Below are 13,820 nucleotides of genomic sequence, written 5' to 3'. Positions count from 1 at the left end.
CAGAATCGGAAGCAGGCCCCAGGCTCCGAGCTGTCAGCACAGAGCCTGACTCGGGGCTTGAACTCATGAACCAGGAGATCATGACCTGAGCCAAAACCAAGAGTAAGACGCTTAATGGATGGAACCCCTCAGGGGTCCCTTGTCTTACTAATCCGCATCCTTAGCACAGTGGCTTTTCAGCCTTAAGCTGCTTGACACACAGCCCTTTCTTGGCTTTTATTTATTTAAGTTTATTTATTTATTTTCAGAGAGGAGGAGGAGAAGCAGAGGCAGAGCAGAGAAAGAGATTCCCAAGCCGGCTCTGCACGGTCAGCACAGAGCCCGAGGTGGGGCTTGAACTCATGAACTGCAAGATCAGGACCTAAAATCAAGAGGTGGACACTCAGCGATCGGAGCCACCCAGGTGCCCCCCGGCTTGTACTGTACACGGGGCTCCGAAATCCTTCCGGGGCCCTGCTCCCAGGCTTCTTGCATCCCATCGGCCAAGCTGGCTGCGAGCTTCCTTCAGAACCAGTGGCTGCCGGGGGATGGCGAGACCTCAGCCAATTGTCATTGTCCTCGGAGGCCTGGGGACCGGTCCTCCTGCCTTCCGAGGGGCTATTTTAGTTGGGTAGCCCCTACAGGTGCTGCCGCCCAAATAAAATCAGCTCTTACAGACTAGAAAGAGGAGATAATACGCAGGTCATGGTCTTAAGTTTCCTGCCTTCAAGACCCTGGTGGAGGGAGAACAAAAAGACACAAAGAAGTGACCCAAGTCAGCTCCCTCCCAAATCCCTCTTGAGGGCATTTACTGTGAAAAAGGAAATGAAAGGCCTTATCTCTGCGAGGCACTTGCCAGGATCTAACTGGTTAAGGACTGCAGGCCTCCTTGGGCCCAGCCTCCAGGAAGACATGAGCCTCAGCTGTGTAATGGCCGAGTGTGAAATGGAGCTGTTTCCCCCCCTCCCCCCTGGTGGGAGCAGCGTCCTGCGTGCGTGCGGCTCGCAGAGGCCTGGGCGCCCTCCTGGCATGAGGAAGGATCTGGCTACACTGGACGTCCCAGACTTCGGGTCTCAGATCCCCACGCCTTGTGTATCTTTTGAATGACAGAAGAGGCCAATACTGGATAAGATCTCCGATTTCTTGCGAGTCTGATGGAAGAATCTCGAATTTGGGGTTCTCTAAGGTAGGTCCGCTGCTGTGTTATTACCCTTCTTTCGCAGATGAAGTGGAAGCTTAGTGCAGCTAACGCGCTGCCTGCACTCAGCCCATTAGTCTTGAGCAGACCAGGCCAGGGGCCAGGGCGTGGGGACCAGGGCGTGGGGACCAGGGCGTGGGGACCAGGGCGCGGGGACTTTCTGCCAGAGCAGGCTGCGGACCGGCTGGTGGGACCCTTCCCTGAGACCGTGTGACCCCAGGCTTCCCTCATCTCTGAACCCAGTTTTACCACACGTAGAGCACAATTCTGCTGCATTCTGATATCAACTGATCTATTGAGGCCAAAGGCTAAAGTCCAACAGCCAGACATTCTTTCCACTTGATTGCCAGGATTTCAGCTGGTTTTTTGTTGTTGTTGTTGTTGTTGTTGTTTTTAGCCAGGTACCAGCAGTTTATTTTATGTCTTGAAGGAGTTTCCAGGGAAGATGCTGTCAGTTCAGTTCGATGTGCTTGGAGGCCTGTAGGAGGAGGTTTCTAGTAGATGTTTGCTTGTCCGAAACAGATGTCCCGTTAAGAAGAATGATCAGGGGCACCTGGGTGGCTCAGTCGGTTGAGGGTCCGGCTTCAGGTCAGGTCATGATCTTGCGTCTGTGAGTTCGAGCCCCAAATCGGGCTCTGTGCTGACAGCTCAGAGCCTGGAACCTGCTTCAGGTTCTGAGTCTCCGTCTCTCTGCTCCTCCCTGCTCACACTCTGTCTCTCTCTCTGTCTCTCAAAAAAAAAAAAAAAAAAAAAGAATGATCGGCGTAAAGACTGAGGTGGAGAAGTCCCAGCAGCCCAGGAACGGATGAGGCTGTGCAGAGAGAGTGTGGGGAGGGGAGAGAAAGAAGGGAGCAGCACGACGAAGCCCTGAGGAAAAGTGTTGAAGCTTGTATTGGGGGAAATCACCTAAGTGCATCACAAAACCCGGCCGAGGGGGCGGTCACCTGTCCTGTCCAACGAGGTCAAATGAAATGACAGGAAGAGGGCCGGTCAGCGGCCCTGCGGTGCTCAGTGGGGCGCTGGCCAAGGCCGCACTGCTGTTGCTCAGGTAGGAGACAAAGAAGCGACGATTCTGTGACAGGAAGGAGGATAAAGGGGGACCCTGCCAGGCTGACATGGGGCTGAGGACATTTCCTTTCTGTTGGGCACACTCAGACATGTGTGGGTACCGGGAAGAAGAGCCAGTAGAAATGGAGACGTTCGAGTCACCAGAGAGAGAGAGGGAGAGAGAGAGAGAGAGAGAGAGAGAGCGAGCGAGCAAGGTAGCAAGGGGACGGAGTGGGGCCAGAGCCCCGTCAGGGCGGGCAGCTCCGAGGCTGAAGGCACGAGAGCCTGCTGGTGACGGGCGTCATCCGGCCGCGGGACGTGAGCAGACGCGGGCGAAGTCAAAGGACATGTGTTCACGCAGTCGGCCTCGCTCTGTGTCTACCTCCCTGGAACCAGAGAGGCGGTGTGGCCTGGCCACGTGGCCTCTGAAACCCGGCCCGCTGTTTTGGATTCCATTTCTGGCCCGCATGTTTCTGGTGGAAGGTCAGGTTTAGCTCGCTGCGGCGGTCTCGGCAGCTGCTGGGTCTCTGGGCCTCTCGGAGGCTCAGAACGAATGAGGCGGATGATTCCAGCTCCTGAATGTCCTCAGAGCCCTGAACTATTTTTATGAACACGACAATGGCCTTGATAACGCGGTGTAAACCGGGCTAATCTGGGCCGTGTAGCTCAGTGAGGATGGCATCAAAATAGCATGTGAGGCCGCCGAGGCTGAGGGGACAGAGGGACAGTCAGAACAGATGGAAAGGGAAAGAAGTCGCAACTGTGACAAAAATTTGAAAACCGTCTCGCCTGCACGGTAATTACAGGAATGTAAATACAATCTGAAAAACTGGTTCATTTCTTTGAATAACTGCGAACATTTGCTGAGCGCGGCCTCCACGTCAGGCCTGCTCTAACGGCATTCATCCGTCTCCCCTTCACCTAACTCTCGGCGGCAGATCAGGTCCCTGTTGTCCTCTCCATTATCCAAATGAGGAAACTGGGGCACAGGACGGACGGTTCAACAGACTGTTCAAGGTCGTGAAGCGGACGCGAGGGAGCCGTGACTCAAACCAGCGGATGCTTCCGAGGCCCCGGTTCTCGGCAAGTCCTCTGTACCAGCAGGGCGCCTCTGCGTTCTGGTTTCCTTATAAATTTGTTTTCTGTTTTTTATTTATTGTTGAGAGACAGAGAGAGACAGCATGAGGAGGGGAAGGTCAGAGAGAGAGGGAGACACAGAATCTGAAGCAGACTCCAGGCTGTGAGCTAGCGGTTAGCACAGAGCCCGACGTGGGGCTCAAACCCAGGAACCGTGAGATCATGACCTGAGCCGAAGCCGGACGCTTAACTGACTGAGCCGCCCAGGCGCCCCGCCTCTACATTCTTAAAGTTTATGAGCCTTTCGTGATAAAAGCACTCAACAAACACAAAGCTAATGTACTCAATAATAAGAGACTACATACACGCTCTCCCTAAGATCAGGAACAACACAAGATCCCTACTGTCACCACGGCTGGTCAACACACTGGACAGGAAGTCCTCGCCAGAGCAGTCATGCAAGAAGAAGGAATAAAGGCAGCCAAGTCAGAAGGGAGGAAGTAAAATTATCTTTGCTAATAACATCATCTATAGAATATCCCAAAGAAGACACACACACACACACACACACACACACACACACACACACACTGTTAGAGCTAATTAATGAATTCAGCCATTGGCAGACACAAGATCAACACTCAGAAATCAGTTGTATTTTTATATACTAGTGATAAGCCATATGAAAATACAAAAAAAAACCATTCCAGTTATAATGGCATCAGAAAGAATAAAATACTTAGGAATAAATTTAGCCATGTTGGTATGTGACTTGTGCACTGGAAACCACGGAACAGTGCTTAGAGAAAATAAAGACACAAACACATGGAAACCAGCCTGGTCCCTGGATTACAGGCGTCTTCCCACTGCTGAGACGGCAGCACTCCCCACGGTCACCCGCGGGGTGCGGTCTCTAGGAGAATCCCAGCGGTCCTTTTTGCAGACATTGACCAGGTGATGGTGAAATTGATAAGGAATCGCAAGCGGCCCTGAAGAGCCAAAATAATTGAAAAGGAAGCTTACTTACTACAAAGCTACCGGAGTCAAGACCCTGAGGTACTGGGTTAAGGGCAGGTATAAAGATCATTGGAATAGTGTTAAGAGTCAGAAATAAGTCCAAAAATCTCTGGTCAGTTGGTTTTCAGCAAAAGTGCCAGGACCAGTCAATGGAGAAAAGAATTGTCTCTTTAACAAACAGTGCTGGGAAAACTGGCTCTCCACATGCAAAAGAAGGAAGTTAGACCTCCAGCTCGTACAATATACAAAAAAGCTAACTCTGGGGCGCCCGGGCGGCTCAGTCGGTTCATCATCCGACTTCGGCTCAGGTCATGATCTCAAGGTTCATGGGTTCAAGTCCCGCCTCAGGCTCTGTGCTGACAGCTCGGAGCCTGGAGCCTGCTTCGGATTCTGTGTCTCCTTCTCTGTGTCTTCCCCCCTGTGCTTTGTCTCTCTCTCTCTCTTAAAAATAAATAAACAAAAAACAAAACAAAAAATAATAAATTAAAAAAAATAAAAAAATAAATAAATTAACATTTTTAAAAACTAACTCCAAATGGACCTAAATGTGAAAGCTAAACCCACAAAACTCTTAGAAGAAAGCATAGGTTAAATCATCACAAGTTTGGATTTGGCACAATATAGAAATGGCACCAAAAACACAAGTGACAAAAGAAAAACCAAACAAATAGACTTGATCAAAATGAAAAACTTTTGTGTATCAAAAAACGCTACCAAGAAAGTAAGAAGAAAATCTACAAAATTGGAGACAGTATTTGATAATCATATATCTGATAAAGGTCTTGTATCTAAAATCCAGAAAACTGTCACAACGCTATAAAAGACCATCTAATTCTACAAGAAAAAAAGGCAACCCAATTTAAAAATGAGCGAAGGATTTGAGTAGACCTTTCTGCAAAGAAGATGTACAAGTGGCCAGAGAGCACGTGAAATGATGTTCATCGCTAATCACTAGGGAAATGCAAATTAAGACCACAAGCGAGATGCCACCTCACACCCGCTAGGATGGCTACAATAAAAAAAGAAAAAGGGAAAAAAACAACAGTGGAGGACATGGAGAGTTCGGGCCTGCTACGCTGCTGGCGGGGATGAAGGGCAAGGCAGCTGCTCTAAGACCGTTTGTAGGTTCCTCGGAAAATTTAACGTAGAATTGTCCAAGATTCCACTTCTAGGTGTCCTCCTCCAAGGAACTGAAAACACATTTCCTCATAAACACTTGTACATGAATGTCTGTACAGCACTATGCACAGGAGCTACTGGGTGGAAACAATCCAAGTATCCATGGTCCGATGAGTGGGCATCCTACAACGGAGGGTACCCGGAAACGAAGTCTGGGTACGTGTGGACGAACCTCACAAACGCTGTGCTCGGTGAAAAACGTCACAGGTTGGATGATCCCCTTCATATGAAACAACAATGTGGGCAGATCCATGGAGACAAAAGATGAGACTGGGTTCCTAGGGGCCAGGGGGTGACTGCCTACTGGGGAGGAGGTTCCATGTGCGGTGATGAAAGTGTCGTAAATGCGGAGAGAGGCGGTCACACAACACAGCGGTTGTGCTCAATGCCACAGGGTTGGGCGCTTCGTCGCTTTGTTTTTTAACGCGGCGCCAGGCCCATCGTGGGACTTGAACTCAGGACCCTGAAATGAAGAGCTGTGCATTCCACCAACTGAGCCGGCCAGGCACCCCCAAAATTATGCACTTTAGAATGGCTAACTTTATGTTATGTGGATTTAACCTCGATTTTTGAAATGTATTCGCCGTAAAAAGGACTGAGGATAAGGGGCACCAGGCTGGCTCATGCGGTTAAACATCCAACTCTTGGTTTTGGCTCAAGTCATGATCTCATGGTTCATGGGTTCAAGCCCCGCCTTGGGCTCTGTGCTGGCAGGGTGGAGCCTGCTGGGGATTCTCTCTCTCTTTGTGCCCCTCCTCCACTTGTATGTAATCCCTGTTTCTCTCAAAATAAATAAACAAACTTAAAAAAAAAGTGCTAGGGATCCACACGAGCTTTTGTTGAAGTGGGTGATACCCGTCCACGTGTCGTGTTAGAATCAAAACAGGGAAACGTAAAATGTCTTTAGTCATTCATTTTAAAAAACAACAAAAACAAACATATAGAAATAAATATGTAAAACTTTCACAGTAAAATATTTTTATGAAAAATAACTATATTTTTCACAGCAGAGATCAGTGAAGAGTGATACTGTTTTACATTTGTAAAAACCTCCTGAATGCCTGGCCTTTGGAAGACAGCTGATTCTTTGCTCTGCGTTGAACCTGCTCCCCCCGCAGTCAGGCAGCCTCCGAGACCAGGAGTGTGAAGAAAGTGATCTGTCTCCGTGTTACTGTGAAAGCAGCTCTGCCCTCGCAGGACCCTTGGAAGGGTCTCCAGGAACCCCAGGGGCCCTGATCGTTTTTTTAAAACCTGCTGCTGAATACGTACAGGAAGGGACAACTTCATGGGCGTAGGACCAGGGCAGTCACATGGGCCCCGGACCTTGGAAGAGCCCTGAGTTTGGGGCTTTATGCCCTGCCGTCGCCATCTTTAAATTCCTAAGAATTTTATCTTTGGATTTGTGTTTGTAGATGAGATTCGATGGACAGTGGGACAGGCACCAAGGCTCAGAACCGTGGCCCCTGCGCTGTCCCCGCTGCGCCGCCTCGTCTCCCAGGGACCGGCCCGCGCCGCCTGGTCCTCGTCCCCTGGTGCCCTGGGCCCGCCATGGCCTCCCCTCCCCGCTCCCACCCAGCCGCCACTGTCCCCCTCATCCCTGGCGGGGGCCTTGGCTTAGAACGGAAAGGGTGCGAGTCGGGCACCTACTCCCCGGGGGGACTCGGGAAAGCCTGGCAGGAGCTGAGCTCGCCCAGAGTCCAGCAGGCAATTCACGGGGCAGATGGCTCACCACCCCCGGATCGAGGGCCTACCAAGTCCTGGCACGAAGACCGCGGCGCCCTAGGTGCCCGTCCCCGTGGCTTGGGGCAGCGGGGGGACAGCAGGGGGACCTCCTCGGCACCATCCAGGGGGCTGGCTGGAGGGAGAAGCCAGCAGCTGGCATGGTCCGTATGTGGTGCCCAGGGACAGCGCGGTGGGCACCTGTGAGGTGGTCACTCCTGACACCATCCCTGTGCCTAGGGGGGCCTGACGGCAAACAGCAAAGAAAAAAACAGCAGGACAGATGGAGGGGGACATTTTAAAAGCTTTCAAGTTCAGTACCTTCACGGAACTTGTTTACTGCTTTTCGGACCAGGGCCTGGATTGCGTTTTACAGGGGCCGCAAGTCATGCAGCGGGTCCTGTGAAGAGGACGAGCTTCTGCGGAGATAGACCCGGAGAGCTCCTGTCCTCTGTCCAAACAAACCTACAAAAGTGAATTATCCCGAGCAAATGAATTCAAGGAGAGGGGAAAGCTACAAGTAAAAGCACTGAGATGTGTTTCTTATGATAATAAAAAGTACCAATGGTTGATAATGGGAAACTAACTGAGAAAAAACTAGTGTCTCCTTTACCTTCCAAATCTGCTCCTCTCCTGATGTTCTTTCTCTCATCTCTGTCCCCGCAAGGGAACTGGAAATAGTAACCAACCCCGAAGAAGTGAGCTGCTCCCTTTGAGGCCAGATTCTGGTTTCTAAATATATTTCTCACTAAAGGGAACTGAGGTTCCTTAGAGAAATGGCTGATTCCGGGTCTGGAGCAGCAGATGTACACTGTGACATCCTACAAAGTGAGGGAGCTCTCAAAGACTACGGTCACCGTGTCCTATGGCTCAGGAACCCAGGGCTTGGACGATGGCCGCCCGGGTAAGTGTGAAGGAACCAAGAGGGAAAACGCGCCCGTGTGGCCACGTGGAAAGGTGACCGTGGAGCAGTGTTCGTTGTTTGCACATCTTCTGCACTTAAACTTGATGGCGAGCACTGCTGGTCATCTCTTAGCTCAAAACCTGGCAAGGGGCTATTCTTTGGGTGGGTTAGATAGATGGTCGGATCACGAGTGAATTGAAAAAGTAAGAGAAACTACTAAATCATTTTGCTAATTAATAAAAGGATGATTACACCCGAAAAACAACCCAGTGAAGAAACAGGCAGAGGACATGAACAGACACTTCTCCAAAGAGGACACCCAGATGGCCCACAGGCACATGAAACGATGCTCAGCGTCACTCAGCATCAGGGAAACACAAATCAAAACCACACTGAGATACCCCCTCACGCCAGTCAGAGTGGCTAAAATGAACAAATCAAGAGACTCTAGATGCTGGCGAGGGTGTGGAGAGACGGGCATCCTCCTGCACTGTTGGTGGGAATGTAAACTGGTGCAGCCGCTCTGGAAAACAGTGTGGAGGTTCCTCAAAAAAATTAACAACAAAACTCCCCTTTAACCAGCAATAGCACTGCTGGGGATTTACCCAAGGGATACAGAAGTGCTGAGGCATAGGGGCACATGTACCCCAATGTTCATAGCCGCACTGTCAACAATGGCCAAATCATGGAAGGAGCCTAAATGTCCATCACCTGATGAGAGGATCAAGAAGATGTGGTTTATATACACGATGGAGTACTCCATGGCAATGAGGAAGAATGAAATCTGGCCATTTGTGGCAACGTGGATGGACCTCGAGTGTGTCGTGCTAAGTGAGACAACTCAGGCAGAGAAGGTCAGATACCATATGTTTGCGCTCATATGTGGAACAGGAGAAACTTAACAGAGGAGCAGGAGGAGGGGAAGGGGAAAAATAGTTAGGGAGAGGGAGGGAGGCAAACCATGAGAGGCTCTGAAATACTGAGAACAAACGGAGAGCTGATGGGGGAGGGGGGAGGGGAAGGGGTGATGGGCGTGGAGGAGGGCGCTCGTGGGGATGAGCACCGGGTGTTCTATGGAAACCAGCTTGACAATAAACTATAAAAGAAAAAGAAAAAAGGCTGATTATGGGGAGTTGCAATCCCAGGAGATTTCTGCTCACCCTCTATTCAAATACCTAGAAAAATTCCCAACATGAGCTATTTTCAGCCCCAATGAAAGCTTAATATGTTGAAAAGAAACATCAAAGAAAATTAAAAGAGAAACAGAAGGCTGCAAATTTAGTGGTATTACTGTCAGAAGTGCTGAAGAAATATAGCTTCTTTATTTATTTCTAAGTGAGCTGGTCCTACCAGGTCCCACTGGTCAGGTGACATGGAAACAAATACATTCCAGTCTATTCTAGTACGATCAGTCCAAGCCAGGAATGTGACTGGTCCGTCTGCATCAGGCTGCCTCTGAGACAAAATGACTCAGTCCATCACCCACTCACCTCTGCAGCTTATCTCCACCAGAGCATTTGGGTGCAGGGAAGGGGCCACACGTGACCGTAAGGTATTGCTGTTTGTGCTGGCCCTTGGTATGCGTGGGCTGGTGACCACTGCGGCCAGCCGTGGCCCTGGCGTCTGGTGTCCGCCGCTGACCCCTGAGGTTGCTCAGGTAACCTGTGGTCCAGTTCTGTTGCTCTTGGGCGGAGTGTGAACATTGCTCTCCAGCTGGCGCCACCTCACCTTGGCTTTCACTGACCATGGGCTCCACGGAATCGCTACCACACTGTCCATCTGGCCCCTGCCCAGGAGGCGCAAGTGGTGCGGTCACCTTTCCCTTCCTAGTAGATCCACGGCAGGGTTGCTGCCTCTCGACCTCCATTAGAAGTTCAGGAAGAATCTATACCTCTTCTCCCTAGCCACCCTAGTTTTATTTTATTTTATCTTTTTATGTATATTGTTGAAAGAGAGAGAGTGTGAGCAGGGGAGGGGCAGCGAGAGAGGGAGACACAGGATCAGAAGCAGGTTCCAGGCTCTGAGCTGGCAGCACAGAGCCAGACACGGGCCTCGAAGCCATGAACCGTGAGATCACAACAGACTGAGCCACCCAGGTGCCCCCTAGCCGCCCCAGTTTTAAACCATTCACCTTGATAAAGAGGCCAAACATTCACCCTTCCCTGCTCTGGGAAGTTAAGCCTCCTATGTTACAAAGAGAAGGCCACGAGAGAACGTTTTGTAAGAGGGAAATAAAACACGACCATTTATTGTATGCAAACATTGTCACCAGTACGCAGGGAAGCAAAAACTAATCTAAGGAAAATGACAGTAAAAGCAGGAAGAGCCTAAGGAAAACTTCTTGACCAAAGAAATCCCTAAGAAATGTAAGGATTTGGAGAAAAAAATCTCCAACATGTTTTAAAAAAAAATTTTTTTTTAATGTTTTATTTATTTTTGATACAGAGAGAGTCAGAGCATGAGAGGGGGAGAGGCAGAGAGAGAGAAGACACAGAATCGGAAGCAGGCTCCAGGCTCTGAGCTAGCTATCAGCACAGAGCCCGACGCGGGGCTCGAATCCACAAACGTGAGATCTGACCTGAGCCAAAGCCGGAGGCTTAACCGACTGAGCCACCCAGGCGCACCTCCAACATGTTTTTTGAAAACTCTAATGAGGTCTAGTTTTCACCGAAGCCCACACAAATCCTAAGTGTATGTAGTTGAGCGAATTTTCAAAAGTGTGTCTATCTACACCCTTCAGTAACACCCAGATCTAGAAAGGGAACCTCAACAGCACCAGAAGCCCACCTCATACCATTTCTATTGCTTGGCTTCTCACACAATAGATTATTGGTTTTTGGTTCTGATCTTTACATATGTAGGATTATACGTCACATCCACTTTGGGGCCTGGTTCCTTTTATTCAGTATCGTGTTTGTACAATTCATCTAGACCATTACATGTATTGATTCATTTGTGTAGATTTTCATCGTGTGAACGTGCCACATTTTATATCTCTGTTCTACTGGGGACGAACACTTGCATAGCCTGTTTTTGTTTATTACAAATAGTCCTATGAACGTTTTTGGCCGTGGCTTTTGGTGAACGTGTGTACCTATTTCTGTTGGGGTTATCCCTAGGAGTTGAGTGTCTAGGTCACGGTTATAGGTGTTTTCATCTTTGGGAAATAATGTCAAACTGTTTTCCTAAATGATTGCATCTGGGGCGCCTGGCTGGCTCAGTCGGTTGAGTGTCTGACTTCGGCTCAGAGTATGATCTCACAGCTCGTGAGTTCAAGCCCCACATCGGGCTCTGTGCTGACAGCTTTGAGCCCGGAACCTGCTTTGGATTCTGTGTCTCCCTCTCTCTCTGCCCCTCCTCCGCTCTCACTTTGTCTTTCTCTCTCACTCTCTCAAAAATAAGTAAACATTGAAAAAAATTCAAATTGATTGCTTCAATTTACATTCCCATCTGGAGAGCAGGAGCATTCAGATTGTCAAGAGTCGTTATCAGCCACTTAACTTGTAGCCATTGAGGTCCTGGCATAGTGGTATCTTATTGTAGTTTTAGTTTACTTTTCCCTGATGATGGTGATGTTGAAAAGCTTTTTGTGTGCTTTTGACCTTTTGCATCCCCTCATCAGCGAAGTGCCTGTCCACACCTCTTGCCCATTTTCTGTGCAGTTTGCCTCCTTTCTCTTATCCACGTGTACTTCGGATATACCTACTGCATATGTCTTTTCTTAATCCGTGGCTTGCTTTTTCATTGTCTTTCTTGGCATCTTTTGATAAACAGAGGTTCTTTGTTTTATTTTATTTTATTTTAATGTTTATTTATTTTTGAGAGAGAGAGAGACACACACACACAGTGCAAGCAGGGGAGGGGCAGAGAGAGGGGAGCACAGAATCCATAGCAGCTCCACGCTCTGAGCTGTCAGCACAGAGCCCAATGCAAGGCTTGACTCCACAGAACCCTGAGATCATGACCTGGAGCAAAGTCGGATGCTTAACTCACTGAGCCGTCCAGGCGCCCCAGAAGTTCTTAATTTTAACATAATCCAACTTGCTAATTTTTCTTTGGTGAGCAGATGCTTTTATTTCCTTTTTGTGACATTTTTGTCTGTTCCAATATGTTCTTGTATGTTTTTTGCTATCAGATTCTTTGGGAGGGGGCCCTTTCGCATTTAGATCTGGAATGGATATTTTGTGTCATGTGATGCCCACCATTTGTACAGGAGATAAAAGAGGCCATCTAAGAACAATAGGCCAGGGTTTTAAAAAAAAGCTATCAAAGTTTGGTTCATAATAGATATTTGAAGTCATCATTAGAACTATTGTTGCAGCATCTAAATAAACAGTCCTCAGAGTGCCTGGACTTTGATTTCTACTTGATTAATAAATCCAGCTCTCCCTACGCACTCCTCTTTCTTTAACAAGTCCTTGTCTGTCAGTCAGCTAAAAGCATGACATTAGGTCCTGTGCTACTGGCCCAGGGTAATGCACCTTTGATGGGGTCAGAAGAAGGAGGTGAAGTTTTGACATAAGATGCAGGATTCAGGGAGTCCCCGAGAGTTTTGTAGGATTTGGGGCTCGTAAGGAAAATGGTAGGAAAGCAACGTGCCTTGAGGCTGGCCAATGTGACATACGTCGGAGTTAAGAACCCACAGCCTCACTTTCCCCTGGTCCTCTCCCAGAAAGCTGCATCAGAGGAGTGTTACTGCCCGTGGGGACATACGAGGTAGGATAGGTCCTAAAGGTCAAGGGCAGGTGTCCTCTCCTGTTCTTAAAATGAGTCGAGTACCTTAGTGCCAGGAGCCTGTTGGGGATGGGTAGACACGTCCGCTCTCGCCCAGATGGGTCCCAGACTAAAAGTGTGTGTCTATCATTCAGTTCTCATTGAAATCCAGAAGAAAGACTTGGAGACCAGGCGTGTCTCTCTCCTCTTCTTGAAGAAAGGTCGGACGTGTAGGGATGGGGGTCAGATGTCAAGGAGAGAGAGTCAGTCCATGAAAGCTGATAGGCCGGTGGGGAAGGCTGAAGGCCGAACATCCCTGTTGTACCCGCTGGGAAACAGGACGGGGGGATCCCGAGATGGGGGAGGTCAACGTGGTGGGGGCCGGCGTGCAGAGGGTGGTAGACAAGCGAGCCCTCCAGCCTGGGGGTGACCCCCTACCTGGCTGCTGCTTCATTCCTGGGGGCACGTCAGGGAAGCCTCCCGGAGCCCCCCCGGAAACACGGACCCCAAAGAGGGAGGGCAGCCCCCCGTAGGTGTTTGGGGCTTAGGCCAACCAACCTTCCTGAAACGTGTTGATGTGGGGGGTGGGGATGCTGTCATCTCAGAACTAACTCTCCACTGTGTGTTCATGTTGGAGTGGAGTTTGGTGGCGGCTGGGACGGGTTCCAGATTTGCAAGAACAGCGGGGGCGCCTGGGTGGCCCCGCCGGTGCTGCATCTGAATCTTGATCTCGGCTCCGGTCATGAGCTCACGGTTGGGAGACTGAGCCCCGCGTCCAGCTCCACGTTGGGCGGGGAGCCTGCTTGACCCTCTCTCTCTCTCCGTCTGTCTGTCTGTCTCTCTCTCTCTATCTCCCTCTTCCCCCCCCCTTCCCCTGCTCACACTCTCTCTCTAAAACAAAACGAAAAGATTCCTAAGAAGGGCGGCCTTGCCTTGGGTCCTTCTGGGGTGGACCCCCCCCCCCCCCCCCCCCCCCCCCCCCCCCCC

General features: G+C 49.8%; 1 long non-coding RNA gene across 1 annotated transcript in view; it reads left to right on the top strand.

Annotated features, from left to right (window-relative positions):
- The first annotated feature begins 370 nt into the window (after positions 1 to 370).
- LOC115301594 overlaps positions 371 to 13,820 on the top strand; it is a 16,269-nt gene continuing 2,819 nt past the window's right edge. Inside the window, exon 1 of the long non-coding RNA XR_003913189.1 lies at positions 371 to 1,165. This is a non-coding gene — a long non-coding RNA (uncharacterized LOC115301594). The remainder of the gene's footprint in view (positions 1,166 to 13,820) is intronic.

Source organism: Suricata suricatta, chromosome 9 (genome assembly GCF_006229205.1).
Source record: "Suricata suricatta isolate VVHF042 chromosome 9, meerkat_22Aug2017_6uvM2_HiC, whole genome shotgun sequence".
Lineage (NCBI taxonomy): Eukaryota > Metazoa > Chordata > Mammalia > Carnivora > Herpestidae > Suricata > Suricata suricatta.
The sequence above is the reverse complement of the archived record's forward strand: the minus strand, read 5'-3'. Positions and strand labels throughout refer to the sequence as shown.